At 33.3% G+C, this 13,716-nt stretch overlaps 1 non-coding gene across 1 annotated transcript; it reads right to left on the bottom strand.

Moving 5' to 3' along the window:
- Window positions 1-13,068: 13,068 nt before the first annotated feature.
- LOC121212077 (small nucleolar RNA R71) lies at window positions 13,069-13,174 on the bottom strand. The gene has a single exon (XR_005907287.1). It is a non-coding gene; the product is annotated as a small nucleolar RNA R71 (small nucleolar RNA).
- Between the last annotated feature and the right edge of the window lie 542 nt (window positions 13,175-13,716).

Below are 13,716 nucleotides of genomic sequence, written 5' to 3'. Positions count from 1 at the left end.
GGGGTTCGATACTCTAATCACGAATTCAGTAGACTCTACAGGCAAAGTCTTACTGAATACTAAATTCATGCATATATACGAATGCGTCGATCCTGGATCTATTAATGCAATTATAGAAGTATCATAAAGTGTAAAATTACCAGTTATAACATCGAGAGACGAAGCTTCCTCATGTGCACGACCTCAGATCTAATAGCAGTATCTTTAGTCCCTCTTTGACTTTCGCTAACATTTCCCATATTTCTAGGAGGTCTACCTCGAGCTGAAGTATTACTTGGTCTCAGATTTTGTACAATCTCTTGTTCAACAGACTCAGAAAATCTCAGATAAAGTGATCTAAAGATTCGCATTTAAAACAAGCCCGATCGTACAGTCTACAATTGCCGGGATGTCTTTTACCACAATGTCTACACTTAGGTCGATCGGATCAGACATTTCCAACACTTGCAATAGAAGTAGTTGGAGCTCTGAAGCTCGAATGCAAGCACAATCTCTATCGAATGTCCCATATTAGCCTTTGAACGACTATAATCATCTCAGAATTTTTTTGACACAGACTGAAAGGATTTACTTGCGGATCTCTTCCTCACATCTCTAACTTCTGAGTCATCTTTTCTTTTCTCTTTTTCTGGAGCTCTTCAGCTTTACACTCTCGTTCAACAAGCACTACAAATTCTTTTATGTCTAGAATTCCAACTAGCAAACGGATGTCTTCATTTAAGGCATCTTCGAATCTCCTGCACATAATTGCTTCAGTCGAGACACATTCTCGTGTATACTGGCTAAATCTCATAAATTCTCGCTTGTATTCTATAACAGACATACGACCCTGTTTCAGCTCAAGAAACTCTTTTCATTTCTAATCGATGAATCTCTGACTGATGTATTTCTTTCTAAACTTAGACTGAAAGAACTCCCAGGTGACTCGTTCTCTCGGAACCACAGATATTAGTGTCTTCCACCAATGATACGCCGTATCTCTCAAAAGCGAAATGGCACACTTAAGGCATTTGTCAAGAGTACATGATAATTCATTAAACACTCGTATTGTATTCTCGAGCCAAAACTTAGCTCTCTCAGCATCATCATCGGTAGTAGCTCGAAACTCTTCATCCCCATATTTTCTAATCTTATCAACTGAAGGCTTACTCAGACGAATCAATCTACAGCTTGTGGCCCAATTAGGACTTGTGGAGGATTTAGCAAGGGTGAAGGTTGTGACACAGCCAGATTAGTTCTCATATATTGAGTGAACCAATCATTCATCATTTGGTAAAAATCTTGCTTAGCCTCTTCCTCATGGCTAGTAGTCACGGGTCTAGAATCAGATGGCGTTGCCCTTTAAGCGGGAGTAGGTGCATTACTTTCAACATCTTCAGCTATGACTCGTTCGAGATCCATTTACTATATAAAAACACATTTTCATTGTCAGGATTCATCACACTATCGCAGTTTATAAATATGGCATGTATAGCTATACTCACATATACTACGCTAGCCCTAAAATTGACTAGACCGTAGCTTTGATACCAACCAAATGTAACAACCCTAATTCGTATCTGTCGCTAGACTAGGGTTAAAAGGCATTACTAGACATATCGAAACATTTCACATTCATTTCATAAACATCTTAGCATCATAGTCAAACATCAACATAAAGTCCCTTTCTTAGGTCAACGAGACCTTAAACATTCATTAGAAATAGGTCGGGACTAAACCGAACACATACAAAATTTTTCAAAACTAAACAATTTTCTAAGTTACAGAGGTCACATGCCCGTGTGCCTCACACGGTATTAGACACGTTCTTGTGTCTAGGACGTGGCAAAACAGGGCATACATATTGACTTGTCCACATGGCAATAAGACATGCCTATGTGCAAGGCAGTGTAAAAATTAGGGAGGCTACTGACTTGGGTCACACAACCAGTCACACGCCCGTGTGTCTAGCCTGTGCTCGAAATTGACTTGGCCATATGGCCTAGCACACGCCCGTGTGTGTGCAACTGTGTGGTCTGCTCAGGCTCATTTCAAAATGGCCCTCGAGCAACATGGATGAGACACACACCCATGTCCCTACCCGTGTGGGCAAAAATAGGCCATTTACAAGGCCAACATGCCACCCGTTAAGGGTCTTCCCTACAAGCAACAAATAGATAACAATAGCATCGCAAATTCAACCAATTTCAATCACATAACAGACATTCTTCATGTCATATAATCACCAACCAAATTCATTTTTATATCCAAACCAAAACATACCAAATAATAAGCCAAAGTCATACCAAAACATATGATTCATAATCTCAATTTACTTCATTCATTCACATGCCAAAATTTTACCAAATTCCAAAATAGGCACATACCACTACTTACCAAAATAACCAATTCTATTAGCCATTCATGAACACATTATATTGACCATATTGCATCACATAGCTTATACTCAAAAGTCATTTATAAACACAACCAAAACCAAGCCATATCACATGGCTAGATATACACATTACCAAATATATTCAAATACTTCTAGCCTATACATGTCATATTCCAATATTTACATTTTCAAAACGTACCAAAATAGAGTTTGATAGTGTGGTGATGATCCTCGATGATCCCCGAGCTCCCGGTAGCTTCGATAATCTATAAAACAGTTGAAAACACACACAACTAAGTAAGCCATATACAAATAAACTTATCACATATCACAATTATAAACTATTTCATTTATGTGAATAATGACATAACTCAATAGCAAGTTCATTTTTCTCAATGAACTCTAATTTTCTTAACCATTTGCTAGTAAATACTTTACATTTCCATGTAGCTTACATATCAATGGATCATATTCATACTCACCTTTTATTACCAAATTCCATATACAGTTCATACGTACCTGAAGCAGATATACATTCATATATTTATCCATTTCTTGGAGTGCCCGTTGAACCGTAAGGAATCCAATAGGTACATGGATAACTCAGAAAGCTTGTACAATGCCAACGTCCCAGACGTGGTCTTACATGTAATCAAATATTGATGCCACTGTCCTAGACAGGGTCTTACATGAAATCAAATACGATACTGATGTCCCAGACATGGTCTTACACATAAATCTCAAATCGATGCCAACATCCCAGATGTGGTCTTACACGAAATCACATATCGAAAATCCTATGTCATGACATATATATCCTAACTATTCCTATGGTTCGTACGAGACTTTTCAGACATCATCGTATTATCGGAACTTTCTCAAATTTCACATATTTTGCTCTTAAATCCATTCATTACAATTCAAATATCATATAAGCAATTAATAATTTAATTCAACACATTTATTTGTATATCGACTTACCTCGTACGGATTCGAACGAACGGAATCAACCACTCGACGACTTTCAACTTTCCCCGATCTAAATCCGTTTTCTTTGGTTCTTAATATATATAAATTCAAATTTAAGTTATTCAATCTCATATTCATTCAAATCAATCCGTTTACACATATTTAGGGAATTTTATAAATTAGCCCTCACATTTTCACATTTTAACACTTTAGTCCCTAATTCATAAAATAACAAAATACACAAATTTTCCATATACACATGCTTAGCCAAATTTTCATGTAGTTTATTTAAGCCCACATATTTCATTTATTTCACATTTTAGTCCCTCAATTTCTCATTTTCACAATTTAACCCAAAATACTCAAATTCATAAAAAAATCCCAATACAAAACATAGTAATCTAACACATATCTTTCATTTACTATCATCAAACTTCATAAAACTCATATTATCAACAATGTCACATCTTAAAATCATAATCAAATTCATAAATTGAGACATGGGCTTGATAGAATACAGAGCAACGATCACAAAAACCTAGAAATTATCGAAAACCAATCAAAAACACATACCTTACTTCAAGCTCAAAGTGTCAAAACCCTAAGACTCTTTTTGTTGGAACACCGGTGCCTTCAAGGCGCAGTGAAAAATTAAAAAAAAAATTCCAGCGATCCAAACCAAGGATCCATGTGTAAGGAACGAATCGGGGTGATAAAAAGGTTTTGAAATTACCGAAACTTCAATCTGAGTAGAAATCAACACCTAGGCAATAGGAATGTTGAACCACTATCGAACCAAGCCGTAACCTTTTCCGATGTCGGCCTCTACGTTGTCCACCCGATTGACAATGAACAGTAGAAATCCCAGAAAACTATTTTCAGAGAGTATTTTGCTAAACGGCTGCTAGACCACATTGCATATTTTCGGGCTAGTTTTTATATATCCTTTTTAGGGTTGTTACCCTTGCTATATATAACTCCCTCTTAATTGGTATATATTTATAACGAATTTTAATTCATTAAAATTAATCCGAACATAATAATTATCATTCAAATAAATATAATAATGTTTAACTGAAAAATTATAATTACATTAATTATAATAAAGATTTCAGTAAACTATATTTATTTAAACTTATATATGAACTAAATTCATATATCAATAAAATTATGTTCTGATTATGTGTACAACATCCTTGTACATATAGTATGTTCAACAATTTGATTGCCCAATTAAATTAATTCTATAATTAATTTAATTCATGTGACAACCAAGCAATATACCAACTATGTTTTACCTCGTTCATTTCAACCATAGGGTGTGACCCTATAGGTTCTTGTAACGTTAGCAGTAATATTAGAACGATTCTAATGTTACAAACAATGAGTGGCATCTAGCAATGCATCAATGCTACCTAAGTTACAAGAAGTCATGATTCGACATAACCTTTTGTGATTAACCTTTCATGCATCAATCCTTAAGTCCTATATCTTTGGAATGGACACAAGTCATGGAATAGTCACACTTGCATAGTCCATCCTATGTTTCTTGATACCTTGAGTAGACTATGATACACAAATAAGTATGACATCTCATATCAACTTATTTGAGCATGGCCATGCATTTCTTGCCTCACTCAATCAAGTGGCCTGAGATATTACTCCCATTATGTAGGAGGGACTTATCCTATATTGATCAACTATATTCCTTAACATAGATTGTGGTATATCCAACATCAGTCTTTATAGAACAACCAGTTACGGTGTTTGTTTGACTGTATCAAAATATACAACTCACGATGTTGGGATAAAGATGATCTCAAGTATGAGGATCATATACATATTAATCACTATGAGTAATGTTGTGACAATTACATAATAATCCAAGAAACATACTTATAGCGGGTTAGTCCAATATGTTGTTCTCTAACACACATATTCATGCATTGATTCTGACACTCCATATCAATGACAACTCTTTATCATCAATCAACTACATGTTAGTCTTAATGCATTATTATTGTCCTAGCCAACAATAATACTTGACTAAGGATCTTTTAAGAATAATCATATTATTCTCAGGACATTATTATAAAACAGTTTATTTATGCACACAGAAAAGAAACTGAAATAATAATGGCAACGCCTTATATTAATAAACATGATAAACCAAGTATGTTATTACAACCATCTCGTGATTGATCTTTGGGCATACTCTTACACCTTTTCTTTTCTTTCTCTTTATAATTTTGGCAAAGATGAATGTTTTTGGCATAATTTCATGCTTTTGTTTAATTTTAACTATCATTTAATTATCAAATACCAATTTTACCCTTAATTAATTAACATATAAAACATTAACATTAAGGCCATAAATGCCCACTTATACTTTCAATGGTCAAATATCAACATAAAGACCTTTACTTTAATAAGCCATAACAAATAAGCACACTTAACATATGGCATGCAACTTTTACATTTTATGCGATTAGGTCTTTTTTCAAAATTAAGCATACAAACGATAAAATTAACACACGAAACATTCACACATATCAATTCACATATTATAAGCATGGAAAAATAATATTAAAATATTTTTCTTTGACTTGAATTTGTGGTCCTGAAACCACTGTTCTGACTTGGATTTAAATCGGGCTATTACAGGTAGTTTACTAAAAATAGAGAGGTTTAGTCTCTTCAAGCTTTTCCAATGAGTGTCTGGCCATGCTTAGTGGATTTTGAGTTGAAATTTGCTTGATTTTTAAGCAATTTAAATGCCATAACAACTCAGGATTGAGACTCAGTTAAATGTAAATCTTCGGGCAAATTTCTAATTTCTTCAACATTGTAAGGACCTTGTGTAATTAAACCAAAAAGTAGTTTATGTGGACAACCATGTGTAGCCGAAATTGGTTAACTTGATCTTCAATTTGAATGGTTTTTAATCCAACAAAGCTATCAGACCTGTCCAAAATAAATCAATAAATTAAAGGACCAAAGAATAAAATAAATAAATAATTAAAACCCAAATTATTAATGAAATATTTTAAAATGAATTATTAAATATAATTTTATATTTTATTATTTAATATAATCATGCATGGCCCATTTTATGTCTTAAAAATATAATATGTTCAAATAAATATAAAATAAGCCATTTTATGCATAAAAATTATATAATAAAGCATAAAATCACATTTTAATAATTTCTACGTCCTAATTTCATATTTTCACATATTTCATTAATTTATTAAACAATTACTTAGTATTAACAATGAATTTAAGTAAAAAGGTGAGAAATTGCATAGGAAAAATCGTATATATTTTTCAGTTTACAGTTAGTATGATTAAACGCTAAACTAAGTTTGCTTGACTTGATATTCTCATAAATGCTAAAGTAATTAAAGTAAAACAAAATTTCATGTATTTCAATTCTGGAAATTACGATGAAATCGATGTGAGACAGTGATGTAGCATCCTAGTATTCGGGGTTGGCGACCAAGCCGGGTATAGGGTGTTACACAAATGACCAAACAACATAACAATTCCATAAACAAACAATGTCTTGACATGATCACATTTAGCTATTACAAAACATAAACATCATTTCATCCATCTAACGATTACCATATTCATGACTTATTCAAAACAAATACAACTTCACCTATTACATGACAAGTTTCACACCATATTTGTATTTTCATACCAAACCATGAATTAACACATTATGAACTAAAGCATATATTCATCACACAGGTAGAGAACATACCACTTGTAATAAGTGCTTAAAACATATACAAGATACTCTTAATACATGCCACATATCCCAAAATTAAACGTCTTCAAAATCTACCAAAAAGAATTTGGATAGTGTGATATTCGCGTTGATCCAATTGCCCAATTCCGCAAAATGTTACCTACAAGGAAACATGAAATGACACGAGTAAGCTTAGTAAGTTCATAGGTTAAAACAATAAAAATTACCAAATAAACATAATAAATCATTTAATAATAATGTTAATAGACATTAGTCCTGCGAACCATAATCAATTAATGGTGAGTTATACAAATATACAAGTTGCATAATTCGTTTAATAATACAAATTCAATCAATATCAAGCCATGATATACTATCAAAAATCAAGCAAATATTTGTACAATTCAATATGCAAGCCATTTAACCATTTTAAATATTCTCGATGAATGATATAACAGATATGGATAAGCGGTTATCCACCGAAACACACCAATATGCTCCAACGAGCCAAACCAATTGAGAACACACTTTGGGACTAAGTTCCAAGCCTGAAGACTTTACATCCGCCTCCGGTAACACGCCAAAATCATTGTAAATATATCACAATAGTCCGTAACAAATGCTAGACTCCAGTATATTCAGTGGACAGAAAAAAATCAAGAATTGTCATCTCATTTCAAGTCAGACTCGTACAACGCATGATATAACCTATTGACATGTCAATTGTATCCTATCCTATCCTATGTTCATCCGGGCTCAATACAGGTAATCGTATAACATTTTACAGTTCAGTTCATTTTCTCACCTTGTATCAATTTATTATAATTCAGTTACATGTATATATTTATTAACATACCACAACTCAGAAATCAATATAATAATATAAATCATATCATATTAAACCGTATGAACTTACCAGGGCTTAACTGTAGAGATAGCAAAATTCAGGGACTAATAAACAATTTTCTCTTTTACATGATTTTCCTTTGGTTCTTGATCTATACAATATTTTATTTTAGTTATCAGCCCTAACTATTTTAAAATAACTTAATTTAAAGCATATAACTTCTTAGTTGACATTTTACACAATTTCCCTACACTTTTACACTTTATTCAATTTGATCCCTAAGACAAAAAAATGATTATTTTCACAATTAAACCCTATACCCATTGAGCCTACTTCGTAACCATCCCAAATCATTCTTCACATGCAAAATTTTCACAATTAAAACATGTTGAATTTAACTTATTTTCAATTTAATCCTTAAACATAAAAACTACCAAATATCACTTTACAAACTAGTCCAAACTCATTATCAAGCTTCCAATTGAACCATTTTCTATCAAAATAATTAAAATTCATTAATGGAAAGTTTTAAAATCTTTAATAGTTTTGAAAATAGAGGTACATGTTTGCTGGACCTAGTTGCAACAATCACAAAAAACACAAAAGTTACAAGAAACAAGATAAAAATGCACTTACATGCATAGGTAAAAGCTCAACCGAATGCACTTAAGCTTCAACCATGGAGGTTTCGATGTGAAAAGCATGAAATGAAAAAGATGACATTGGCTTTCTTTTGTTATTATTATTATTATTATTATTATTATATTTTAACATTAATATAATAATATTTTAATTATAAAACTTAATTTATTAAGCACAATGCCATCCACAAACTTCAAGTATGGTTTAATTACCATTTAAATACTTCTAATTATGCTTTTATAATCAATTAGACCTTTTAAAGTAATAGCAATTGACTTTTTCAACTTTTATGATTTAGTCCTTTTTCTTTAATTAACAAATCAAACATCAAAATTTCTGGACCAAATATCAATACACCTATATAAAACTCCATAAATATTTAATCAAATATTTATGGGCTCAGTTTATAGAAATAAGGTCTCGAAACGATATTTTATAAAACCACTTGACTTTAGAGATAAATCACTTGAATTTAGCTAATAATTCAATTAACTAAAATTATCAATTCAAAATTTACTATAATACTATATTTGGCTTGTAAATATTAAGTAATAATATTTATGGACTCACTCGTTGAATTTGTGGTCTCGAAACCAGTATTTTCGATACTACTGGAAAATGAGTTTTACACCTAATGCTTGCATCATATTACTAATGGTTACTTGTCAACAAGCAAATGTTATTCCCTCTTAAGTTGTGTTCTATACCACCAGAAGTTTAAAATTCGTATCTATAATGTATCAATTTTCTAATTATTCTATTTAAAATGCAAAAATTAAAATTAAACTAGTGACGTTGCCTCCCCAAAAATGATGCCAACAACTTGATCGCCTTCGGATGTACCAACATCCAAAGTAGAAATCCTGTAAAAAATATGTTAAATAGTCTATATCCACAAATATATGGGTCAGGTTATAATGTAGTTACAACGAAGTAGGTTAGTATTTCAAAGATTGTACCCAAGGGAGGTGAGCACTAAATTAATCTTAACCTAAGTACAAATGAAGCTAATTAGTACTTTAAATAATTTATATTACGACTAAACATAAAGAGAGAGTTTTTAATAACTAAAGAAATAAAATAATATAAATGGAGAAACGTGGAAGATTTGCTATGGAAACTTAATCAGATCTGAGTATGGGTGATTAGCTCACTTTGATAATCATAACTAATTGCAACTTCGGGTTCCTTGTTCAATCAACTAGTTGATATCCTAGTAGGCTGTCTCTATCTTCCACCAGAATAATAAGTTAACAAGAACTGTTTATCTCTCGACCTCACAGTCTAGACCAGTTTTGGGGTTAAGGTGTTCACGGATAGGCCATACCAATTTTTGGTGAATTCCCACCTTGATGACTTCCTAGGTTCATCAAGCCTAGGGTTTAAGTTCTTCTTCTCCCAAATAGCTGAACTGCTAAGAAAACTCTACAAAACAATTAATTAATCATACCTCAACTCACTAATCCCCCATAAGAGGATTAGTTCCTTATGGATCTCATAAATAGAATAAACTTGATATAAAAGATAAACATTAATAATGAATCAAGAGAATAAAGTTTAAGAAAGGGCTGAATTGTATTAAGTAATGATGAATCCACATAGAATTGATCGAGTTCCACAAATCAGATCTCACACAAAAGGCAAAGAACGAAAATGAAAATAACCTAAAGCCTAAGAATAAGGAAAAACTAAAAATTGAAACTATAAAGAAAAATTATACAATATGAAAAGTTGTCTATAACAAGTGTTAAATGAGCCTATTTATAAATTTAAGGCTTCCATCGTCCCTAGGTCTGTTAACACTCTCGTGAACAATATTTGATTGTGCAGACAAAACTCCCCTAACTTGTAAGTATTTCTCGTACAGGACTGGTGTTGCGACACTCTAGTGCCTATGTTGCAACATCAAAGGCAGTATGCTTATACTCAGGGTAACTTTACGGGTATGTCACGACATCCTCATGCTTTGTCGCAACACCGAAGATAGTTTTAGATTTCTCCAATTCTGCTTCCTATGTTGCAATATAAACCTCTTTGTATTGCAACAAAGCAACAAGTATTGAGTTATTATGCCTTCTAATTATCTCCTAGACAGTCACAAAGTATATTAGCCCACCTATAGGCCTCATTTGGTCCCTAAGGTCAATAAAATACTCAAATTACATATCTTATTTATTTTATTGAATGTATCAAAACTAAGGAAATCTAATTAAAACATAATAAAAATTCTTGTATTCAAGCTCTTCAAGTATGAAAACTAGTTTAATCTACCACACCGAATCACGATAGATCAAAGGTTCGTCATAAAGGATACGTCCATCTCTCGGGTGCAAATCCATGGATGGAATGCTTCTGAATACGCGAGGTAACTATAATGCCCCAAATCTTAGGCGATTAAATTTGTATGTTATGTTGCATATTTGCTTACTTGCTGTAATGGTTAAGTGCCCTGAGATGTGTGGGAAGTCCTAGGTTCAAACCTTAACTTTAGTAAAAATTTTGTTTTAATTGAATAAAACCTTTACTTCTAGATAATGGGTTCTTAAACAATTATGGGATTGTCAAGTCACAAAAAGTCTACTAGTTCAGGGGATAGTGGCGTGTTACTACTACGAAGAGACTTGAGTTCGAGTCCTGCTACACGCAAGGCATGTTTTATTTTGCTAGTTTCCGTCTGAGAAGTTGTATGTCAGTGGAACTCTGATGCTTGGTCAGTTGAAGTGTTTGAAGGGTGTGGGGGTTTGTGTAGCCTAAATTTAGGAGGAAAAAGGGGGGATTTGGATGGTGATCGGTTAAGGATGTGGTGGAGAGACTTTAGAAGGAAATCAAGGGGATGTGGAGTGGGGGAGTGTTTGTGTCGAATGGGGACTTTAGGCACTCAAAGGGATTCAGCTTAGAGTGTAGTAAGGTTTTTTTTTCTCTATTTCGATTGTTACCAAGTGTCTTCTTTGGCTTCTTTGCATTTTTTGGTTGGGGCTGATTCTTTTCTATTCTCTTTTCTTTTGAGCTTTGGTCGATTTCTTCATCATTTCCTCTCATTACTTTCAGTTTTGATTCTACCTTCTCTCTCCCACAATTAATTCTACCTTTTCTTAATTCTTGTCTTGATATTCTAGGATATTGATTCAAGTTAAGCTCTTATTCAGAGGAGGAATAGACCCTGTCTAAGAGTACATTTGTCATAATTAAGCGGATTTGATTGCGCGCTTAGAGATAGGGTGACAAGATTTTGCCGGATAAGGGTGAAACCTAATAAGGGAATCCGTAGATCGAGTTAATACAACCCTAGGGTGTTAATTAAAGAAAAGTCTCAATTATTCAATCTGGGGATTAGACGTTATTAGTCTTGAATAGGGATAATAACATAACTTAGGGATCTCTACGGAACAAGTTAAATGAATAAATTGTCTGGTTCGAAGTCAGAATAACAAGTGAAGTCTAGGTGGATTCTTTCTTAGGTATTGTCTCAATTCAATCATTTTCCAAAAGCAATCCCCAAATTCTATTTTTCTGTGAATTCTTAGTTTAGATAATTAGTTAGTTAAAACAAAACCCCCTTATTCTTAGGCTAGATAATAAAAAGACAGTCATTACTAGTACTTTTAGTTCCTTTGGGTTCGACAATCAGGTCTTGCTAAAACTATACTACTGTTCGATAGGTACACTTGCCTACATCGTGATAATAGTTAGTTTCAAGAACGATTCTTTATAAATATTTAAAATCTGTCACACAAAATCACGATCAAGTTTTTGCCGCCATTGCCGGGGAGCTAAGATATTAGGAATGCTCAATTTTTATTACTTTAGGCATTTATTTTTCTTACAAGTTAATTTTACTTTATTTTTATTATTTATTAATTTACTTTTTCTTTCTCTTGGCAGGTTTTTATAGTTTATGACTAGAAGAAACCCGTCAGGACAACTACTTTTTGACGAAGAAATCAATCGCACAGTTCACAGAAACCAAAGAGAAATAAGGCGAAGCTTTCGATACATAGAGAACGAGCAAGAGGATGATACTCAAACCCCAACCGAGGAGATAACTAAAAACCAAGACAATCAGCTACCTCTTGCGATACCCATTGAACTAGCAAATCAAAATCCTGCTCCTCGTACTATGTATGATTATACTAAACCTAATTTAACAGGAATTGAGTCAAGTATAGTTAGGCCTGCTATTGCTGCAAATAATTTTGAACTAAAACCTAACACTATTCAAATGATACAGGAATTTGTTCAGTTGATGGTTTGCAGGATGAGGATCCAAACACTCACTTGGTAAATTTCCTAGAATTTTGCGATACATTTAAAATTAATGGCATTTCTGACGATGTCATTCGTATTTGGTTATTCCCTTTTTCATTGAGGAACAAAGCTAAACAGTGGTTGAACTCGTTACCACGAGGGTCAATTACTACTTGGGAACAAAGGACCGAAAATTTTTATTAAAATATTTTTCGCCAACTAAAATAGTCAAATTACGTAATGATATCTCTTTGTTTGAGCAGATAGACTTAGAAACATTTTACGATGCATGGGAGAGATACAAGGACCTACTACGAAGGTGTCCTCACCATGGATTACATCTATGGTTGCAAGTTCAAACATTCTACAGTGGTGTGAATCTATCCACCAGGCAAATGATTGATGCACCAGCCGGGGAACCATCAACAACAAAACACCTGAAGAGGCTTACAAATTTATTGAAGAGATGTCACTGAATAACTATCAGTGGAAAGTCATGAGGACTAAGCCAACTATAACAGTAGGCTTTTATAACATTGATTCAGTTACTATGCTGTCAAACCAGGTAGAACTTTTAAATAAAAAGATTGATGGTTTACTTGGTACTACTCAGGTACATCTAGTAATGAGGTGCGAGACGAATGGAGGAGAAGCACGCACTGAGTATCAACCCTTCAACCCTAGTATCGAGGAAGAACAAGTCCAATATATGGGTAACAATAACTCTAGATCCCAAAATAACCCATATAGTAACACTTATAATGCAGGTTAGAGGAGCCATCCCAATTTCTCGTGAGGCGGTTAAGGAAATCAAAGACCACAACATCCTCCAAGTTTTCAACAACCACCCTATCATCAGGAAATGAAATCGAACCTTGA

The sequence above is a fragment of the Gossypium hirsutum genome, chromosome A12 (assembly GCF_007990345.1).
Source record: "Gossypium hirsutum isolate 1008001.06 chromosome A12, Gossypium_hirsutum_v2.1, whole genome shotgun sequence".
Lineage (NCBI taxonomy): Eukaryota > Viridiplantae > Streptophyta > Magnoliopsida > Malvales > Malvaceae > Gossypium > Gossypium hirsutum.
The sequence above is the reverse complement of the archived record's forward strand: the minus strand, read 5'-3'. Positions and strand labels throughout refer to the sequence as shown.